Here is a 23562-nt window from a genome sequence, read left to right on the forward strand (position 1 = left end):
CTGAAATGCCATAGAAAACATATTTGGAGAAAAGAAGATTGAAGCATTGGAAGAAAATAATATCTTGGCAACTGTGGCAACCAGTGGCACAAGAAATATTGTACAGGTGGAGGAAGAATCATTTCAACTTAGTTTTAATTTATTCTAGAATCTAGTGTTGTATCATCAGTAAACATATTGAAACTGAAAAGATGATACATATTTCAGAAGGACAACCAACTAAAATAGGCATCCAAATTTCTCAGTTAGAAGAGTTCTACAAGGAAAAGTTGGGAAAAGTCCAAAAGCAAAAATAGAAAACATTTGGAACCTATTACTCCTTTTTTTTGTCAAAAGAGGTATTAAAAAGTACTGCCTAAACAGGTATCCATATGTTTGCATATCTCATATTCAGTGATTTTATTGAGTAGTGTAAATAATACTGCATATAAATAGTAAGTGCAGAAAAATTTCAAGTTTGGATTGAATTCCTAGGTAAACAAAAATTTACACAAAGGAACCTGTGACCAGGGATAACTAACATTTCTCATGGAACTCTTGATACGCTAGATTTATTTATTTATTTGATTTGTCAATCACTTACAAGATAATAGGTATAAGTATAAACATGAGTAAGAATACAGGAAATAGGTACGAATAAATGGGGACAATAGGACAGAGATGGTAGGCATGATGGTGCACTTATGCACGCCCCTTACAGACTTCTTAGGAATGGGGTGAGGTCAATAGTGGTTAGTTTGAGGCTAAAGGAGTGAGGGTTAGAGGATGTAACAACAGAGTCAGGTAGTGCATTCCAGGCATTGACCACTCTGTTGCTGAAGTCATACTTTCTGCAATCAAGTTTGGAGCGGTTTACATTGAGTTTGTATCTGTTATGTGCTCTTGTATTGTTGCGGTTGAAGCTGAAGTAATCATTGACTGGTAGGACATTGTTGCAGATAATTTTGTGTGCTATGCTTAAGTCCAACTGTAGGCGGCACAGTTCAAGGTTGTCCAAGCCCAAAATCTCAAGCCTGGTGATATCAGAATGGTGTTGATCATCTTCACAGTAAACTGTGCCCAGAGTTTTTTGTTTATCCCTCAAGGATAAGGTGAAATGGAATCAGAAGGGAAGGGCAGGAAGGGACCTTGGAGGTCTTCTAGTCCAATCCTCTGCTCAAGAAGGAAACTCTATACCATTTCAGTCCTGTCTTTTCTTTCCTCCGGTGATGAAGCACCCACAGCTTTTGAAGGCAAAGCTGTTCCACTGGTTAATTGTTCTCACTGTTGGGAAGTTTCTCCATAATTCCAGGTTGCTTTTTTGATTAGTTTCCATCCATTGTTTTTGTCTTGCCTTCTGGTGCTTTGGAAAATAAATTAACCACTTTTTCTTTGTGGTAGCCCCCCAAATGGCTTCTTTGCAAGCTCGTGTCTAAAACAGGGAAAAGTTCTAACTAAAGTTTAAATAGGTATATTTTTCTATGTATTATTCACATGTAACTTGCTATTACAGATCATTATCAAAACTATTTTAATTTTGCATTGTATGTATGTATGTATGTATGTATGTATGTATGTATTTATGGTATTCAGCTCTGTTCGGGTATTTTCCCACGTCATTATAGTTGTGCTTTTAAAGTTATGGTGACGTTTCGGCAGAATCACATCTGCCATCCTCAGGCTTCTGTATATCTCAATACAGAAGCCTGAGGATGGCAGATGAGATTCTGCCGAAACGTTGCTACAACTTTAAAAGCACAACTATAATGACGTGGGAAAATACCCGAACAGAGCTGAATACCATACATATAAATACCAGCAATAACTTAATATATATATATATAACTATATATATATAAAACTATATATATATAACTATATATATATAACTATATATATAACTATATATATAACTATATATATAAAACTATATATATATATATACACACACACATACATACACACACACACACACACACACACACACAAGGAACCTCAAAGGGTGAAGTATATTTTTGATCATGGCAACCTGAAAAAAATAATTTTGTTCACATGGTGGCAGCAGTGAGAAGCATACGAGGAAAATGGCAATGTGGGCAGTTTCATAATTAGTTTACTTCACTCCATTTCAGTGTACAATGTACAACTTATACATTAGCTCCTGACACATCTTGAAATAGTTATTGCATGTATTGGCTTAACAGAGACAAAAATTTATTTAATTATTTACACTTGCCAGTAATATGTACTAACTTATTTTTCTTGGTTTAAACTTAGCACATCTAGGGAACTCTATATGTTTTAAGGAGATTTATTGTGGACCAGAAATCAGTTTCTATTTTATTTTATTTCATCCAATAGAATGAAGGCAATGCCCACATTTCTTCAGAGCAGGTAATAAGGTTTGAATTTATTGACATATTCCCTGGATGCCCTTGAAAACCTAGAGTAATCACTTAACAAGTGAAGCAACAGTTCTAATGCCAGACACATTTTTAGCACATGATAAGAATTGTCATTTTCTACAGGACGCATTATTTTGCTGGAGACTAAATCTGGCCATAAGACAAAGCAGAGGAATCGAATGAAAAGTTCATACTGAAGCATAACTTTCATAATCTGCAATGGGAATGATTTTTTTTTTTTTTGAATTTTACCTCTGATGAAAATCCTAAACTTTTGCAGGGTGGAGGTTTCGGAACACCAGTTTATTATATTAAAGAACTTTATTGTAAAACTTATCTATAATCTATATGAGAGACCTGTTAATCAGTTTTAATGAAAAAAAAGAGAGAGATGGAATACATATATCCATCCTATAACAATCATTAAAACATAGAGCTGATAAACAAAGCAATCTTGGGACATAGCAGTAGAATGACTTGCTTGTCTGGCAAATTGCTACTGGCTTACTCTTTTACAGATATTAACCATGTTATTTAAATGCTTCTGAAAGCATTACAATGAATCTTGGAAGCAGCTTAGCCGAAGCTTAGCTGATTATTGGGTAATCATCCCGTCTTTCTTCCCCCAGATGTCTATTTTCTCCGGAACGATCATTGTCCCTGAGTTATAGGCAATAGAGCTGCTATAATAGCATTCCATCCTCAGATGGGATCGCAAGGTTCCGGGCAGGAGATGAACTAAAGAGAAATTGTCCTGTATTGTTGGATTCCTGAAATACGAGTATAATTGAGTGCTGGAAGATATCCATTAAAATTGCCTGTAAAAGTAATTTTCCTTGAATGATTATCCATGTACTATCATGGCTCACACAGTTGTAAAAAACATTTAGCACTTTATAATCCAATCTTTGCTCCTAGGCAGAGCTGGGAACATATTCCATTTACAAAATTTTGAAATGCCTAGAAGGGTAACAACTTTTACAAAGTATTCCTTGTGGAAATATCCTGGAAGGTTTCCAGGATGGCATTCCAGATGTTATAGTTTTTGCAGTTATAACCATTCCCTTTATTAAATTTCCAGATACTATATACAAGCTATGCTGATTTTGATGCAGAGACAGGCTATTTCACATTAAGTGAAAGACAATGTTACTGAATTATTCCATAGATGTGCTTTAACATGTAAACTGGGAATATCAACAAAAGAGCAGAGACCCTGAACGCAAATCTCTTTCTCTGGTTGATATGATAGCCAGTCAAATGGAAGGGAGAATAATTTCATTTAAAGGTTTGGCTATCATGGATATCATTCAAAGGCTGTGTGAATTTTTTAAGTCAATGGAGCATGAGTAGCTTGGGAAATCTGTATTGGGGATGAATGGATCCATATCTTGCACATCATGTTAGTTGCATATGTATTAATTGATAAATCTGCTGAAAGATGAGTCTTCTTCAGTTTACAAATTATTTTATACAAGCTCATACAAAAATACATATTTGAGCTGAGAACTGCATGGTAAATTTTGAAAAAAACTGAAATCTCTTAAACAAAACTCACACTTCCATTATGTTAATTGAGAAAATGTCTAAAAATATGAGTAAAGGAAAACCTTGAACATTATTGCCTCAACCTAAACATAGGCTCATGAGAACTCACTTGGGCAGAAGGACATTTTAGTCACTCTGCAACATATACAGTTTTGGCCAATTTTTACTCAGAAATACAAAAAAATGCATTTTAAAGATGTTTATTTATGTATTTATTTGATTTGTCAATCGCTTACAAGATAATAGGTATAAGTATAAACATGAGTAAGAATACAGGAAAGAGGTACGAATAAATGGGGACAATAGGACAGAGAAGGTAGGCATGATGGTGCACTTATGCACGCCCCTTACAGACCTCTTAGGAAGGGGGTGAGGTCAATAGTGGATAGTTTGAGGTTAAAGCAGTGGGGGTTAGAGGATGTAACAACAGAGTCAGGTAGTGCATTCCAGGCATCGACCACTCTGTTGCTGAAGTCGTACTTTCTGCAATCAAGTTTGAAGCAGTTTACATTGAGTTTGTATCTGTTGTGTGCTCTTGTATTGTTGTGGTTGAAGCTGAAGTAGTCATTGACTGGTAGGACATTGTAGCAGTTATTTTTGTGTGCTACGCTTAAGTCTAACCATAGGCGGCATAGTTCAAGGTTGTTCAAGCCCAAAATCTCAAGCCTGGTGATATAGGGCAATCTGTTGCGCGCAGAGGAGTGTATTTACTCTTCTTGTGAAATATTTCTGGACTCGCTCGATTGTATTAACGTCTGATAATGATGGCCACCGCTACAACTTAATTTGTATGTTAGAAGCCAGTTTGCTGCTGCTGTTTTATTGTTAAATGCTTCTGTTTTCTTCATTGAGATAATTCAGCCAATCAGGTATTACATAACAGAGTAACAGAGGTGGAAGGAACCTTGGAGGTCTTCTATTCCAGCCCCAGCTCAAGCAGGAGATCCTATGCCATTTGGACAAATGGCTGTCCAATTTCTTTTTAAAATATCTCCAGTGATGGAGCAACCACAGCTTCTGGAGGAAAGCCATTCCACCGGTTAATTGTATAATAAATGCATAATAAATGCAATGTCACAGAGCCAATCAAGTTTGGGCTATTGATGTCATCAATGAATATAAGGAAAAGTACATTGCCTTCACTTTGAAGTTCTAGTACTGCTCTAGTTGTGCCACAAGAGACATTAAATTGCACATTCTGAGTTGCACTATTGTCAGTACTCCCTGTTCTGAAGTGCATTGTTGGGTTACATTGGGTTCACAGCAGCTGCACAACAGCACATCTGTTGCACAATTGTACATCAGGATAAACATGTGAATGTAAATGTCATTTAGTGGAATGTTTCGGGAGCAGTTAAATTGCTTACCTGGAGAGTGAGATCGGCAATATCTAAATTTGATTAAATAAATAAACATTTAAGCAGCTCCTCTCACTTGTAAACACAATGCTTTGTTAATCTCTTTAATACTCCAATAATCAAATGATGGAGGGGGAATTAAAACAATTTTGCTAAAATAAAAGCCCAAGTTTTGGCTCAATTCTCACTCCATGCACAAACAGTACTATCTTAGCACACACTGATTATCCAGCTATGTGGCCTCTGAAGTAATTTTAACTTTAATTTACTGAGACAAAAAATAATCAAGTTGGAAGTGTGCCCTAACAGAGAAGTTGGAGAAAGGTCTGACTCTTGAGAGGCCCATACCTGCTCTCCAATTCCTGTTCAAGTGTAGAACAAGCTCCCATTATGTTATTACTCTTATATTGTGTGTTATTTCTCTCATATTCTGTGTTATTTTTGTCTTTACAGTGTTAATCACTGTAAAGAAAAATTGGAGAAAGAGAATATACACCCTTTTTTAAAAAAAAGAAACTTTTTGAGAGAATTATAATCCTATTACTGAACAGAAAGGTGGGAGATAATTTGAATAAATTTGAATGAATAAGAATCTTTTCTGGATTCTTAGGTACCCTATAATTTCCCCCCTCAGTGATATGAAAAAGCTGCTTCATTGCAGTTCATATTAAATAAAATCTTGTCTTCTAGATTTCAGGAGCAACCATGTTTTTTTCTCTGACTTTGGATTTGACATCAATAATTTGCTCTTTATGGGCCAACTAGTAGTCTGAACACACCACTGGAGATAGTTTTGGCTCTGTTACTTTAAGATTGAGGTTGAATTAATAGTGTTTGCAAACGTTCAAAATTGATTTTTTTATTTTAAAAAACCCTTGAAAAATCAAAGGGTTTATCCACACAGCAGTATTAATGTGTTTTCCTCTCATTCTACTATAGCCTACCTTTACTATGGCTTGACAGTGAGGCTGGTCAGTGCTGCCTTCACAGAATATAACACAAGATACTTTCAGGACATCAATTATGGGTTCCTTGTGTGGGGTTTTTTCCCCATCCAGGATCACCACTAAAAGCTGCTTTCAGAGGGTAGAGATGGCAGTCTTCCCAGCCTGCTGAGATTAACTCCTTCTCATAGGTCCACTTTATTGAGAACTTATTTTTATTTAGAAATTAGAGAAGTGAGGGGGGAGACTGTCCAATGGATTTGTTGAATTGGGTTACCAAAAGCAGCAGTTCTGGTTCCCCAAGAAGAGGTTGTCAAAGAGCCAGGAAAATCCTCATTAATGAGCTCCAGAAGGTTCTTTTAAGAGCCATTCCAGGGTTGTTGATCAGATCATTTGCAGAGTTCCATAGACAACCGCTGACTGCATTCCATTCCAAAATTTAACCGTAGGTTAAATTAATATGACTTGTATTTGCAGAAACATTGAAAATCTTTTGAAGTTCTGTCTCAAATGACAACTGCAACTCATACATGGCAGTAAGGAGAAAGTACTGTTTCTCCTAGTGGGCTTCAAGGTGCTAGCTACCACATAAAGCTCTTCATAGAGGAGACGGTTATTTGAGGGGTCATTTAACTCTGATAGTTGCTGATTGATTGGCTGATTAAATCTAGCCCTGAGGGCATTTCAAGCTCCCTCAATTAAACAATGCCTTTTGGCAAATCCCCAGAAGCATGTATTTATTTATAAATGAATTGTTTATATGCTACCAGCTCACCAATAAGGCAGCTTACCAACAGTAAAAAAGATTAAAAACAATTAAAATTAAGAAAAGCTATTTAAGGCATTCCTTCTTTATTGTAGCAGTAACCTTGCTTTGAAGATTTGTATTAGTCTCATCATAACAAAGTTCTGGACGGCACTAAAAACTTGGCTCTTCCAGGCCTTGGAGTAAGAGTCCCAATAATGTTTTGTGCTATTCTATTCCCCACCACCACACACACACCTATCGTCTGTCTTTCTATTTTATCATTCTGGCTTTTTAAAATTAAAATCACCCAGAGTCGCTTGGAATCAGGCATTCTTTAAATCTAGGTGAATCAATAAACAGCATGGTTGATTCTGCATGCAGAGTGGAAGAGATGCCGGACTGGTATCCAGTTTGCTACTGGCAGACTTCCGATCACCAAAAATAAAAAGCCAAAACTGTCCAAATATAAGCAAAATGAAACAAAAAAAAGCACAAAAATATCCAATTTCAGTAGCTGTCTGGATTTTAGGCACTAGTTCCTTTTGTTTCATTGGGTCACCAAAACATAAAAAATTCTGGGTGGGGGGGCAGTGAGGAAGCTCTTGCATGTAATTTGCCCGTTCTGAAGCATTTTCTCCAAACCATGCCAGATACCATAAAGCTCTCTGTCAGTGATTAGAAATTATTGTACAAGCTGCAGATATCGGGTACACAATTGCTAATGAAATGCATACAAGATGATAAACAACTTCCTTTTCCTGCTGAAGTCCAGCTGCAACTGGGCCTTGTCTCCTTGAGGCCGTAAATCAAGCCTTTGTACTCCAGGAGGATTCAATCAGCTGCAGGTGTGGGCCTGGCAGAGCCTGCCTGGGATTAGGTAGCAGCATTTGAGAGGGAAGACCCCAAACGGCACCGGCAATCTACACACCACATGCAGTCAGGCTTTGGAGAAAGCAAAGGAAAAACATTGATGAAATGTGGCACAAGACCATGGAATGCAACTTCAGGCTTCCACATCTGCAGGAAAAGGGAGCAAAGAAAGGCTGTAATTTTACAGCCACAATGTCACACGGGGGAAACATATGACACTGAAAATGGTGGTGACTGGTGGAGCCTCCATTTTAACCACTTCAGATACACCTCTCTAGCCAAGCCGTGCCAGGAATGACATCTTATCATCCACACAGTGGATCTGAAAAAGCAACCCACAAAAACACAGTGCGGCAGTAGCAAAATCCCCTCAGGTTTGACTGCACACTTCACATGGCAAATTTGTAGAGGGAGAATTTGGAATTTTTGCCCCCCAAAATCCACACTATAGCTCCATCAGGTATTTTCATGTTATACGTTGTTGGATGAGCTTTTTATATTCAGCTCTTCTGTTTTTAAAAGCAATGGTTTGTACACATGAAGAAGCATTCCATGTAGCTCTGCTATTCATATTAAAAGTTAGTATATAGGTTTTTAACACACACACGTATGTATGTTTGTGTATACATACATACATACACACATGTGTGCGTATGTATAAGAATCTGTTTTGCATTAGGTTATTTTGATAAGTGAACTTAAGCATTACTTTTGACCATATATGATTTAGCTATTATGTCATTAATTCATGTACGATTCATGTACAACCTATCTGAATAATGATTGTGGTTTTCTGCTTTACAAATTAACCTACTTCACCAGAAACCAAGAGAGTCAAATTTCTCACAGCATCTGGTTTCCATTTTGGGTAATTGCTATTTTCAGGAGTTATAATCATGTGTTATTGTAGGGACCACAGTGTCAATCACTCCACTAATGGGGAAAATTCAATGCCTAAATAATACCTAAGAGAACAAGAAACTGACTTAAACAGGTGCATTTAGACACTTCGGTTTAAGGGTAATGCTAGTCTATCAATTTAAACAAATCATTTTAAAGGGAATTTTTATGATTTCCATACTATATTAAAATGCAATGCTTAATAAACAGATATTAATCTGCAGAATTATTTTATACATTTTGCATCAAGCAGGATCAAACTTCTGGAACAAACTAGGTCACAAGGATCCTCTCTAGTTGACCTTCCAGAAATGGAACCATATCAAAAATTATGAATTTGGACCAGTGGTGGGATTCAAATATTTTTACTACCGGTTCTGTGGCTTGGTGGGTGCGGCAAGGAAGGATACTGTAAAATCTCCAGTCAGAGGTGGTATTTGCCACTTTTCCAAACTACTCAAATTTTCCACTACCAGGTTCTCCAGAATACCACCTCTGATTTGGACTATGAAGTGTAACTGCTGTTTCTGCTCCGTGTCAGTTTGCTTGAGGAGATTTAGGATATATCTGGACCATACCCTGTGCCCTTAAATTGTTGGTGTCCTGCACTGAGGGCAGTCTGACTCTAAGCCAGTTTAAGAAAATCCTGTTTTTCCTGAACAGAACTTACTCCAAGTTTTGTTGCAATAGGTTTTTCTTATAGATAGCCCTTGTTTAGTAAGCACAATTTGGACCACAACTTGGTTATTAAGTGATACAGCTTCCAAGTGAAACTGACTGTTACGATCTTATTTCAGTTTTCCTTTGCTTTACAGATCTGCAAAGGTCATAAATGCTAGGATGTGTGGCAAAGTTACTTTTTCATCACCGTTGTACATGTTATCTCTATTCGAGGCAGTCGCTAAATGAGAATTATCTATTCTACCATAATGGTTGTAGCCAGAGGTGGTATTCAGCAGGTTCTGACCAGTTCTGGAGAACCAGTAGCGGAAATTTTGAGTAGTTCGGAGAACCGACAAATACCACCTCTGACTGGAGTTTTTACAGTATCCTTCCCACTGCCACGCCCACCAAGCCACGCCCACAGAACTGGTAGTAAAAAAAATTGAATCCCACTACTGGTTGTAGCATTTGCTTTACATAAAGAATATCCTTAGTTTGAAACTTGGTAGGTTTTAAATTATTTTTCTTTCATAGAGCTACTTATTTTTCTACTCAGCTTTTCTTTTTTTAACAAGTTTATCAGTGTACTATTTTGTTATTTTTTTTCTAGCCAGTTGCTTGGAAAAATTATGAAATGGTGCACCAACAGATTTGTTAAAAAAAACAAAAAAACAAAACCTCTGTGAAATAGTAGGTAGAGCAGGCAAAGAAAAATAGCTATTAAAAAATAAAATCTGATGGCTCTGGGGACATTCTGTACGTAACATAAACAGCACAGCCATTAGGCTAGTAAGACAGACCTACTATTTTTATTTTTTAGTTTATTTGTTCAAAGTATGTGTCTGCCCGACTCGTAAATGCAACTCTGGGTAGCTGACATTAGGATTAAAAACAACACACAAAAATATCAGAGCAAGAATCTAAAAAGCACACCACATCTAAGAGCAGTCACATATTGGTTAAACAAGCCCTGTAAAGACAGGCTCACTTAAAGCCTGGCTCAGTGCCCAGGCTAAAAGCTAGCTCTTGGGTGTCTTGTGAAAGGCCAGCAGAGGTGGGGCCATCAAGATCTCAGAGGTGCATTGTTCCACAGCAAAGGTATCATGTCGGAGAAAGCATGTGTCCTAAATTCCATCAGACGACATGGTTAAATAGCAAGGATCTGAAGCCTTCTTACCTAGTTGAATTTTATGGGCCAAGACCTACAAATAACTGGGCCGGTGCCAGAGGTGGTATTCAGCAGGTTCTGACCAGTTCTGGAGAACCAGTAGTGGAAATTTTGAGTAGTTCAGAGAACCGGCAAATACCACCTCTGAATGGAGGTTTTACAGTATGCTTCCCCTGCCATGCCCACCAAGTCCTGCCCACAGAACCGGTAGTAAAAATATTTGAATCCCACCACTGGCATGTACAGAGAAGGGCTTGGTAGGTGATAGCTAACATCTTAAATTGCACTTGGAAAGCTACCGAGAACCAGGGCAGCTCATGTAACAGTGGGGTTGTATGATTATATCCTTTTGCCCATCTGTGCTGCTCTTTATGAGTGATCTAAAAGAGCAGCCTCACGTATAGCAGATTGCATTAATCCAAATGTGAGGTGACCAATGTGTGAATGATCATGAGAAGGATCGAAGAAGGGGCACAATTGATGCACAAGATGAATATGTGCAAACGCCCTCCTAATCACAGCTATCACCTCTTCTTGAGGCAACAGTCGAAAGTCCATGGGGACCTTCAATTGTGTGCCAGTTCTGTCTTGGGGAAGATTACCCACTCCAGAAGAAATGATGGAAAGTGTTCAGACATGTGGTTGGGGGTAGTGGCATTAAACCACACAGCTTCTTCGAAGTGTTGAGGGTTGCCTGTTTTGCCCCAAATAGACCCTCATATCTTCTTGACAAGCTTTAGTCAACCTTTTTTAATCTGTAGAAATCCTTGAAATAATTATCAGGTCTCAGAGAACCTGCAAAGAAAACTATTATACCTGTTCACAATATGGTCCAGGGAGTCCTTAGGTTACAATGGCAATTTGTGACTGGGATGGCAATTGGGATTGGGATTTCCTTTGCTAAACTATATGGTCATAAGGAACAATGTCATGTGACAGCATCACTTAGCGAGAGCAATTCCACCAGTCCCGATTACTGTCATAACCCTAGGACCGTGTAGGTCATTAAGTGAGAAGAAGTGGGAGTTTCAAGAAAGCAGGCCATGCATGAGTATGTTGGTGCCATGGGCAGGTGCTGCAGAGTGCAACAGGTACATGGGAAGCGGGAGAGGGGGCTGCAGGCAGGTAATATGGCGGATGGATTGGCAAAAAAGGCACAGGAGCAATTTCCAACTTCCTGCTGGCTTTCCCATTTACTTTACCTCTCCCAGCTGATCTTCATCCTCACCTTCTTTTCGCTGTTGTGGTATGCCAGGCTGAGGCAGCTGCTGGAGCTTTGTGGGACCTTTGGGAAATCGTGCAAAGCCTTTACATATCCACAGGGAGTCACTGAGGACTCAGAAGGCTGTGTGAAGTCCTTCAGTGACCTTGCAAAGGGCCAACAGATGCCTCATCCTGGCATACCACAGTGATGGGAGGAGACAGAAATGGGCAGAGGAGGTAGAGTGCAGGGCAGCCCAAAGGGCAGAGATGGTATGGGTGATAGGAGGATGGGAGAAGCTGAAGTAGAGGCAATTGTGGCAGAACAGGAGAAACATGAGGTCCTCACCTAATGACTACACCAGGATTACTGGAATTGCCTTCATTATGTGGTGCATCACACTTTGTGTAATGACCAATTCTCTTAGCTATGGTAATTCTGGTCCCAATTAGAGTTGTTAAGTGAAGACTGTATGCTTCAGAAAATTTAGGAGGTTCCCTTCTGAAATGTTTCTCACACTCACTCTTTCTGTGGACTGAGATACCTTTTACATGACAGTGGTTTAGTTTGCAGCTCTCTCTCCTGTCCCACAAGGTCATTCCCACATACTACTACAGTCCAGGGCAATGTTGTCTCATCCTGCCCCTTCCCCAAAATGGTTGATGGGCCATACTGGCAAAGTAGCTACTTCACAATGTAGATAAGTCTTTGCAAAGAATAGTTTGTTTAAGGACATCTGATCAATGGAGAGTATCTAGGCTCTGAATGTAGGCTTGTTGGTTTCAATTATATTGAAAGTGACCTGGTGCAGGGTGGAAGAACCCTACAGTAGTAGACGGGATAATATCATATTGGACTGCAAATAGTAGACTAATAACACAACAGGAAAAGAGAGTCTGATTTTACACTGCAAACGGTTTTAAGTTAAACATAACCAAAAAAAGAGTATCCCTGAAGAATGAGTATATTCAATATATATTGGTATCAAAGTAAACTCTACCCCAAGTGAGCTAAAATGGGAGTGGGGAATTTGTCTCCCACCCCCAGCTTCTTGGACTACAATCTGTTATGTCTCACCTGGACAAACAAAGTAATAAGTCCAAACTTCCAACTGAAACACAAATAAGCAGGCAAGTCCCCTGGTAACTATAGGGTTAACTTCCTTAATCCAAAAACATTCTTGGCAGTCTCACGCCAGCTATCTGCCAAGTCTGATAAGGAAGCACAAGTCACAAGCCGACACCACACACAGAAAAAATGCAGAAGCTTCTATCCCAAATCAACAAGTTGTCCCGAACAAGGAATCAGAGCTAACATGCCCACTTTTATTCCCTGTGGGGCATTGTCAGTCTCTCATCTCAGTCTCTGATTTGTTCTTTCTTTTTACATTGCATTTCACGCTTCTGCCTGCGTCTTTGCCTTGCATCAAACCAGCATTCCTCGGCTTGATCCTCAGCCAAGTACTCTGGCACACTCTCCTGATTATCTGCCGACACCTGAGGCACAACCAAGGAGGAAAGTCCTGGGGAGGAAGGCAATTTCAAATTCTCCAGCAAAGCAGACTCAAACCTCAGAGCCAAATCCTCCTCTTCCTCCTGGCTCAAGTCTGTGTCCTCCAGCAAAGCAGGCTCAAACCTCAAGGCCAAATCCTCCTTTTCCTCATTGCTCAAGTCTGTGTCTTCTAACAGAGCAGGCTCAAACCTCTGAGTCACAACAACAATCCATAGTGGGTTGATTCCTAAGCATTGGCCAATGTGTCCAGGACTGGAATAGTACAGCTTGGTAAGGCCAACTCATTGCAGCCAACTCACCATGGCCATCTCATTGTGGGACAACTCACTGCAGGACAATTCAACTAATCAATTTAAGCATTTAATTTTTTTAAAAAAATATTTTAATTTTTGTCATTCACATTTCATTCTGTCCTCCTTTTTGTATCCTTTCTTTAATGATTCCATTCCACCATTTCTTCAATGTTAGAGTAACTCTTGTCTTGGAGTTGTCCTGAGTTGGCCATGGAGAGTTTCCCCACAGTGAATTAACTATGGCAAGTTGACGGTAGTGAATTGGCAACGGCAAGTTGACTTCACAGAGTTGGCCATGCAGAGTTGTCCTAGATGGGTCTGGAGTTTGGAGTACAACAGTATAAAGAGGGACACAGAATCTTCACACCTGTGCTTGTTTCATAGAGGAGGGAAGCATTTTCTATGTGCAGTTATTAATTCTGCTGAATATCACTTTTCCCGCATTATACAGCTGCACCAGGCATATGGGAGTAGAAGGCTTCCCTTAGCAATAATAGTATACACTACAAAATTAACACCGCATTGGAACTTTAAGGAGATGAATTGGCCAAACTTTATTTCCAGACATTTTTGTCTCAGGAGAACATACTTTCTCCATAAAATATATAACTACTCCTGCCTATCCCACAGGCAGGCACATAACTAGCACCTGCCTTCAGCCTAGCAAAAGTTTTAGTACTTAATTTTACTGGTAACATAAAATGCCTCTCTGCTTTGAACAAACGGAATTTCTAACTATTTATTTGACCCAGGGCATTATATTAGGCGCACAATACACATCTTACATTGTTTCTGAAATTGTAAAGAAAAATTATCACTGACTATAGCCAGCCAGAGAAAGCGCCTCTTTGGCCCATCATTAGGAACAGAAAACATGGACAGTTTTCAACGGGGCTGAGCAAAGGGACCAAAGAAGCAGGAGCAAGAAGTACTTGACCTAGACCTTCATTATACCACCAGGCTCTTCAAGGGTGGCTTACATAGTTCAGCATGAATGATGTCATGTATTATGACAGCCTTCCTGTGCCTGACAGCCTCCAGATATGTGAGGGTTGCAGGTCCCAGAATTCCCAGCCAGATGTGCAATGCAGGCCACCAGGATAGAAAAAGTTGGCTGGTTTGTAGATCAATCAGAGGCTGATTCTAAGCAGGCATCTCTTAGAAAGGACTCTGGGGGTTCTCAGCTTTGAGGACAGGGAGAGAGAGAAAGAATCTTACTATCCATTTCCTCTCTATATAATGTTTTAGAAGAATCATGCTACTCTTATCATGTCCACTTAGTTCTAGAAATTTATTCTTCACGGGGAAAGCATAAAGGTCTCCCTTGTTTAGTTATCTCTGACTCTAGTTGTCTCCGATTCTAGGTGCTCATCTCTGTTTTTTAGCTGAAGGAGCCAGCATTGTCCAAAGACACTTCTATCATCATGTGGGCAGCATAGCTATACGCCAAAGTGCACAAAACACTGTTACCTTCCCACTGAAGTGATACCTATTTATCTACTTGCATTTGCATGATTTCTAAATGGTCTAGGTGGTCAGGAGCTGGGGCAAGTAATGGGAGCTCAACCTGTCATACAGCACCCAGATCTCAAACCTAGGCTGTCAGCTTTCCCGCTGCCAAGCTCAATGACTTTAACCACTGAGTCATTGTGCCCTGTAGGGTAAGTATAATAATTACCTATTCTGTATTCCTTCCAGTTCTATAAACTTTGAAGTGGGGGAAACAGGGCACATACCTTGTGATGTGACCCATACTTCATCATACTTGGAAAAGCAGGATAGTAAATATATTGATGTCTCTAAACTTAGGTGTTGGAGAAGACTCCTAAGTATACTGTGAGCAGTCAAGAAAGCAAATCAATGGATCATTGAACAAATCAATCCTGAGTTCTCACTTGAGGCAGAAATAATCAGGCTCAAATGAACTTACTTTGGACAAATTCTGCAAAAGGCTCAGCTTTTTGGTAAAAAGGCTCTAATGTTGGAAAAGATAGAAGGAAAATGAAGATGAAGATCCATCCAGCAGCAAGATGGATGGACACAAATATGGAGGCAATGAGTGCACCCCTGGGAGACATGAAAAACTAGATTAGGAATCGTTCATTCTGAAGGACGATCTATGTTGTCATTAAGTCAAAAATGATTTAATGTCACATAATAATCAATCAAAGGCTCATCATACCTGAAGGAGATCAATTGAAATCACTGACAGTCAAATTAATTCTGAATAACTTAAATCTCACTTATTTCAATGGGAATGGTTAAATATGTATTCAGATAACCAACCCCAAACTGACAAATGCTCTCATGGTATTTGAGAAAAATAGATTCTTTGTCAACCCAGAAGCGTTTGTAATGTGTAAAGTGTGGCTTCCTAAATCTGTTAATAATTACATCTTGTTTAATTGTTTTTAATTTTTCATTGAGGATATTAATTGATAATATAAAATAGACAGGTGCTCACCATGTCCTGCTACAGTAGCTGTTGTGTAGTTGAGGATGACCAATCAACAAGGATATGTCCACATGACATTGCCTTTGTCTCATTCCCAGTCCACCATGAAGACATCTCAATGCAATCTTTAGCTACTTTGGTTGAAAGTAGGGTTTCCCCTCTTTACCCAACCAACACAAGTCTTGATGTGGTTACAATCTATGACACCTCATTTATGATCTTGGAGATGACATGCTCAGGGATTGGAATCTGCTCATCTATTATCTACATTTGGCTGCTGTGGACAAACACCCTGACCACTGGGCCACTGGGCCCTTGGCCCTTTTGGCTTGGCCTGCAAAAGGGACTGGAGAGCACATTTCCTCCTAGGCATTACATCAGCTATTTATATCCACAGATTTAGGTTCTTTTGACAGAGGTTAGAGCTGTTTTTACAATACGGTTCTGATGTAACTTGCTTAAGAGTGATAACTGGAACTGGTAACTCCATTGCTAAGCTAGTTAGTTATAAAGTGCAGTGTCATGTGACCTCACTAACTTATGACAGCAATTCTAGCAGTCCCCGTTACCATCGTTAGGCGAATCACGTGCATTCTCTATGTCCCATTGCAACTTCGTGCTGGTTCTTGTCTTTGCTTGGTGGAAGTCAGCAGGGAAGGTTGCAAATGGTGTAGGGTTTCCTGCCTAGGCAGGGGATTGGACTAGAAGACCTCCAAGGTCCTTTCCAACTCTGCTATTCTATTCTATTCTAAATGGTGATCATGTGACTCTGGTTCGCTGCAACCATTGTAATTGTTAGCAGGTTGCTGAGCACCTGAATCGCAGTGACGTGACTGCAGGGATGATGGAACAACTGCAACTATAAGGGCCTGTGATAAATCCCTCTAGTTCAGCACTGTCATAACTTTGAAAGGTTATTGAACAAGTGGCTGTGCAAGAAGAACTACCTGCATGTTCAAAAGATTGCTAGGTTTGTATTTTAAAAGACAGGACTAGCGTTGCCCCACGGAAAAATACTGGTTCTGAACCATACATGGCACTGGTTTATATTGAGAAGGACAGCTGTGTTCTGCCAGCTGGATTTGTCAGAGGTGAGTGCATGTATTACAGGTAATCTTCAAATTATGACCACAATGGAGCACAGAATTTTGGTTGTAAGTCATTGTGAGTTCAAGTCAAGGCACCATGTGACCAGACTTGATTTCACAACAACTTTTTACAATTGTAAAGCAAGTTGCCATGGTCATTAAACAAATCATTTGGTCATTAAGTAAACCACATAGTTGTTAAGTGAATCCAGCATATCCAATGAGTGGTTTTTTGCCATTTTCTGCTGGAAAATGGCAAAAAAAAATTGCAAATCACAATCACATGACTGCGGGACACTGCAACCAGTCGTAGATGTGAGCCAATTGCCAAACAGTAAAATGCAGCCATGTTACCACAGAATGTTAGGTGTGCGTTAGTTGTACCTTCAAGGATCGATCCTAAGTGGCTTTTTAGAAATCTGTTGTAACTTTGAACAGTTGTTAAGTGACTGACTATATAGGTCAAGGATACATGTTTTTTGACAAAGGGTTTCAATTTTTTTGTAACTTGACGTATGGGAGGAGCCACTGCCATTTTGCCTGCTCTATAGCTACTTCCAGCTGCTGCTTGACACAGCTACCCAACGCCAGCACATCAGTGGTTCTATCCAATATCTCTCCTCTACGTCTCTCAAATGGATTTTGGAGTTTGGCTTCGTGATCTTTCAGAAAGGCAATAGATCTGCCTTTAGGAATAGCGCAAGTGACTGGCCACAGAGCCCTCCCCCCACCAGCAACCAGTTATTCTAGCAGCTTGAAAAGTAGATAAACCTTGTGATGCAGGCATTTTCTTCAACCCTGCCCTATCACAGATTAAGGAAGGTGACTGGTTATTCCCACAGGCAGGTGATGCCAGATAGGAGAGGAACGGAAGCCAGGGAATCCATCCAAAACACACTGGGCATTGAAGTGGTAAAGACAGCATCATTACCTTGTTACTAAAGCAGACTAAGACTTGTCTGTCAGGGCAGAGGAATTTATGCCAGTATATTTTCCTGCCAACTCAAGGACTGGAGGACCTTATGTTAATGCAGCCATCTGGAACAGCCTTAGATTCACTTCTTCCCTCATTGCTGAGCTTGATTCATTCCTATGATACTAGCTACCGTAATTTCTGTTTCTCCATTGACTCTGCCTTAGTTTTAATTCTTTTCTTTCTTTCTTTTTTTTGCGAAGTTAACAAGATTTAGGTTTTTTCTTCACCTGCCTTGTCTTTTGAAACTGACAATGATCTGAGGTGATTCTGAAATCAATGAAGGCAAAAGCATTCTATTGTTTTAGAATACAGTGAGTAGTAAAATTAATGTAAGGTTAATATGGGGGCCATATACAACTATCACAGAAAGGAAAACAATGAGATAGGAAGAAGTCTTATTGTAGGAATCTAATTCCTTAGATCCTCAAATAAAGCAATATTCCCAGACCTGACTTTTTCTTACCAACTGTTCTGAGTCTTAAAAGCATCTTCTGAAGATTGAGACACTGTGGCCATTGAATAATATGAGATGGATAGAAGAGGAATCGTGAGGGGAAAAACAGAAAGCAGAAAGCTTTCCTTCCCTGATATTTAAAAAAGTTTTTATTTAACAGTTCCAATAAATTAAATGTGGCTTAGTTCTGAAATAAAGGATATTGACAATATTTGTAGCTCAGACTTGAACTGAAGGGTCTTTGGGATTTTGGAGCTTGGTTATTTTCTTGCAGACATTTCATTACTCAAACTAGGTAACATTATCTAGTTTGGGTAATGAAACATCTGCAAGAAAACAACCAAGCTCCGAAAGCGCCAAGAACTCCTCATATAGGATTGTTTCAAGAAGCCAATGAATGAGTATCAGAGTCATCAGTAAATTTTAAGGGTGATGGGTGAAAACAAACTGAGCAGGGAATAGGGAACAATGAAAATAAGCCAATGGTTCCAGGCAGTGGGGGGATTCACCCTTTTTTTTTTTTACTACCGGTTCTATGTGAATGCGTGCACAGCATTTATAAACCACCAATTTTAAGCTTCAAAACTAACCTTTTATTCAGTGCTGGTGGGTAAAACAGCTGAGCTCTGCTATGAGAATCAGCTGAACTGAAGAACAAGGAAATAAAGCACAGGAAGAGGCAGAGGTGGGTAGGCAGGGCCAACTGTTTACCAGTGCTACTGGTTCACCAGAACCAGTGCGAACTGGCAGCACTGGTTCCAGGGGAGAAAGAAACCCAGAAATGGCTGACAGGACAAGGCAGGTGATCCTATCAGTGGAGACCAGCCCTGCTCAGCAGTTCCTGAGAAATTTACAGTGATACTTCCTGAGCTAACCAACTTGACTTCCCAGTAGAGTTGCAAACCACATCACTTTGAGGGGGAATTGCATGTGGAATGTACCTAACATTTGACAGATTCTAAACAAAAATAATGACAAAGAAATGCTTTTTTCTTAAAAAAAAGAAATACATCCTAGTATATGCTCAGATGCCTGCTTATAAAATTGGGCAAGACGTATTAGCAGTGTGGAAACCTAACTTGATAATTTTACTTTGGGTTTATCTACCAATTGTATAGGTATGATGTAATACAATAAGTAGAAGGACCCTCTCTCTAGTTATCCTTTGTTCCAGTGCAATGACTCAGCAATGTCCTCTTTCAAAGATCTAGGGTGTAGTGGTTTTTTGTTTTTTTAAGATGGTCAAACATTTAGCCAATGAATACAACAGACAGAGAATAAGAATTTATTTCAGTTTATGTACAAGGAATAGAAACTTCCTGGTGACACTGGTGGGATATGCTCTTAAGAATACTGTGGAGCTTCCTAGAATAGCGCAGAAATTGGCTAGCTTAAGAGAATTTGGAAAGTAAACATGGTCCCTGCTGGAACTATTCATGTTTTCTTCCTACAGTATACCGGGCCAACATAAATGTTATTTCAGATGTTATCAAGCCATTCTAAAACTAAAAAGAAGTTGGTTTAAAAATGGCCATGATCAAAATCTTAGTCCTTCTCCAAATCATTTGTTCCAAAGCGTAACATTGATTCTAAACACAGATAACTAAAATGATTAGTCTTTATAAGTAATGCAGATTCAGTAGCCACATTTCACTGGAGGATTTTTGACAGAAACAGAGAGATGGAATGGTTTGTTCTTGCTCTGAGAATTATCTATACATTGCAGACCATCCACAGCAGTTTTTTAACCTTAGTAACGTTAAGCGTGGGTGAGATCGGCAGAGGCAAATTTAATAAATAAATGAGATGTGGACTTCAACTCCCAGAATTTTTCAGCCAGTATGACAAAGTTGCCAAAGTTGAGAAACTGGATCTATAGTCTAAATCAGCGGTCCCCAACGTTTGAGTCTTGGTGGCATGGCTGGAGGGGCAGAGGGAAACCGGGCTGCACCAGCATGGCTGGTGCACATGAATGCGCAGCTCAATTTGTGTAACTGGTGGGTTAGTGCACATGTCCACACACATGCAGCTCGACTGCGTTGAGCTATGTGTGCAAGTGTGTGCCTACAACCTGGTGCTCACATGAGTTGAGCTGCACACACACATGTGCACCAGCCCATGGCCCGGTTGCAAATAGGCCATGATCTGGTAGTGGGCCATGGCCTGGGGGTTGGGGACCACTAGTCTAAATGTTTTGAGGTGGTCTACAAATATAATAATTAAATTAACCTAAATAAAAAAATAAAATAAGAAAAGGAAAAAATAGGATAGGATGGCAAAAAGAAGAGTCATATTCAGGAACCAACCGAGATGAAGAAGATTTCACTGGGACCTAGATGGGTTCAACTCTAGCCAAATGAGAGACTTCTGGACACAGAGAAGAGAAAGAAAGAATTGTTAGGGAGAACAGAACTAATTCAAGAAGAACTAACTGTTGAATGTATAACTTAAACTCCGTGGCAGTTTGAGATATTCCTGCTGTCTAGAATAAATGTGAAGGAAAATAAGACAGCTCCATCTTTCTCTCTTATGAAAGTCAACCATATCAACAGCAAGTAGACAGACAGACAGAAGACTATTGAAGTGATGCAAAGCAAACTCCCTAGTATATGGACTTTGCTGAGCTCACATTATGAGGAAGCAGAATGAAAGTAAGAAGTGGTGTGTGAAGTTGAAAGCTGGCTACCTCATCAGCACACCACTTCTTACTTTCAATCAGCCTTTCAAAGTTGAAAGACTGGCTGCCTCATTCACGTATCACTTGTGTGACTGATTGTTGGTCCTAATAGGGTGGGAGAGATTTTGTCCATTTCAGGTAGCAGAAGTTTTGGACCAGCGCTCTAAAAGTTATTTGGAAGTTTATATTTTCACACGGTGATAGAAGCCAAATGGAGCAGAGTATTCTAAGAGCAGGAGGAAAAAAGCTGGAGTGTAGCTTGATTTGCCAACAGGATAAAAGCAGGGGAGCCATTAACAAGCAAGACCTGTTGAGTGGCTTTCAAGAGAAAGCTCCTTGTTTAGCAGATCAAGGGGGATGGGCCTTGAATCGCATCCCTGAACATGCTGAGTTTTGCACTTCTCTTCCTCTCAGCAGATCTTGGCTCTTTGTGGTTTTTAATGTATGCCCTGCGTATGAGCTATTATTCAGAAAGAAAGCAAAGGAACAGAGAGAGAGAGAGAGAGAGAGAGCCATAAAAGGCATATCAATAAATAATTAAAAATAACAGAATTTAACATAGTCTACCAAAATAAGCAATGGGTGAATTTTAAACAGGTGTTGGAAACCGTCTTTGGGACCAGTTCCTTTGTTCTCCGTTCATATTTGGGATTTTACATCTGTTTTTTATTTTATTATTTTCCACTTTGCTTCTGAAAATAGTCAGTGCTGCTTTCCCTCTTAGGGACAAATTTACATACTTGTAAGCAGTACTCTGAATAAGCAACCATGTAGTTATACTGCATTAATTTTAACATGCCAGTGGAATATTTGTGGCATTCACCAATTCATCCAGGTGACCTGAGCACAGAGCAATATTGGGCAGCTACCAGGCAAGGTATGTGCTTGGCTGTGCTGTTCAATGAAGGTATATTCAAACAACAAACCCACTGGCAGTGATTCTTAAGAAAGCAGATGTGGGATCACAGCCTCAGTCTTGCTTACTTATAGCAATGGGGTTAAATGGTGTTAAATTTCTTTACAAGTATGTCAAAAAGTGGAGGAATATTTACATCCTGGGCAGCAGTTTTGCATAGCACACAAATGCCTAGAGTGCTGGATATCTTTGGATGGTGAGATGCGTGGCATATAAATAAAATAAACAAATAAGTATGAAAAATATCCTGTGTTTTCTTTCAGTGAGCCCAGAGTTCTCAATCTCCACTTGAACATTTTTTAATAAGTCTTACTGACTGCAAGCATCTCAATTAATATCTACACCTCTAGGTTGGAAAAAGAGTAAGACACATAAAAAAATAAAGTATTGTAGTTTGGAGCGAATTCAATGTCAATTCAAAATCAATATGAGTCAATACTTTTTTGTCATCCAACCCTTAGAGCAGTGTTTCTCAATATTGGCAACTTTCAGATGTATGGACTTCAACTCCCAGAATTCCTCAGCCAATTATGGACAAGTTTTACTTGCTGAAGGCATTCGGAGTTGTTTAGATAATGTTTTACTTTTGAACATAAAATTGTTTTTGTTTTTATATATCAGTTGAAGATCTCAATGTTTAATCAAGTGTTTGGCCTGGCAAATCAGAATGTGGCAGTACCTAGCTAACCTTAGTTCATGTCAGAAGCTACATGACTTTGGCCCTGACAATTTCAGGGCATAAAGTAGTCTGAAAAGTTGAAAAATAAAAATATTGGAAGAAGGCAATGTCAAATCACTATTGCAGTGCTGCCTATAAAGCTGCATAGATGCAGTGCCAGAAGATGAGCAGGATTGAAGAAAATGGTACGTGAGAGTGGAAGATAGAGGATGGGAGAGACGCTACCTAGGGAATGATCAGATAAGAGAGAGTGTTATGTCCTGAGAACTCTAGGAGTTCTCACTCAGGTCCACTCACTTTGTGTGGGCGTTATTCCCCCATTCCCATTGGTTGGTTCTCTCCAGCAGCCAGCTATAAAAGCAGGCTGCGGGGTCCAACCAGTTGCTGATTGCTGCGAGCCAGTTCCAGGCGTGGCAAGCACGGTCAGCCCTTTATTGTAAAATAAAGTATTGTTGCACTCATGCTCTGGTTCAGCCTATCATTGCTCAAACTTAACACTGGCGACGAAGGTGGGATGGCTACCAGAAGCACCATGCAACCGCTGAGTCACTAGCCACCGATCCGCAGCCCAGAGAGAGCGATCGGCTGGCGATAAGGGAAACGCTGATCCGCAGCCAGAGAGAGCGGTCAGCCAACAAAACGAGCGATCAAAAAGAGCAAACGCTGATCCGCAGCCAGAGAAAGCGGTCTGGTTCAAAAAGTTAGAAGCGTCTGTAGCCGCTTGTTAG

At 39.7% G+C, this 23562-nt stretch overlaps 1 long non-coding RNA gene across 1 annotated transcript in view; it reads right to left on the bottom strand.

Moving 5' to 3' along the window:
* Positions 1-19186, bottom strand: part of LOC148127836 (uncharacterized) — a 41424-nt gene extending 22238 nt beyond the window's left edge. The window contains exon 1 of the long non-coding RNA XR_015741148.1: positions 19153-19186. This is a non-coding gene — a long non-coding RNA (uncharacterized LOC148127836). The remainder of the gene's footprint in view (positions 1-19152) is intronic.
* Positions 19187-23562: the final 4376 nt, after the last annotated feature.

This window comes from Pseudonaja textilis, chromosome 1, assembly GCF_049901715.1.
Source record: "Pseudonaja textilis isolate UNSWEBS1 chromosome 1, rPseTex1.2, whole genome shotgun sequence".
Classification (NCBI taxonomy): Eukaryota; Metazoa; Chordata; class Lepidosauria; order Squamata; family Elapidae; genus Pseudonaja; species Pseudonaja textilis.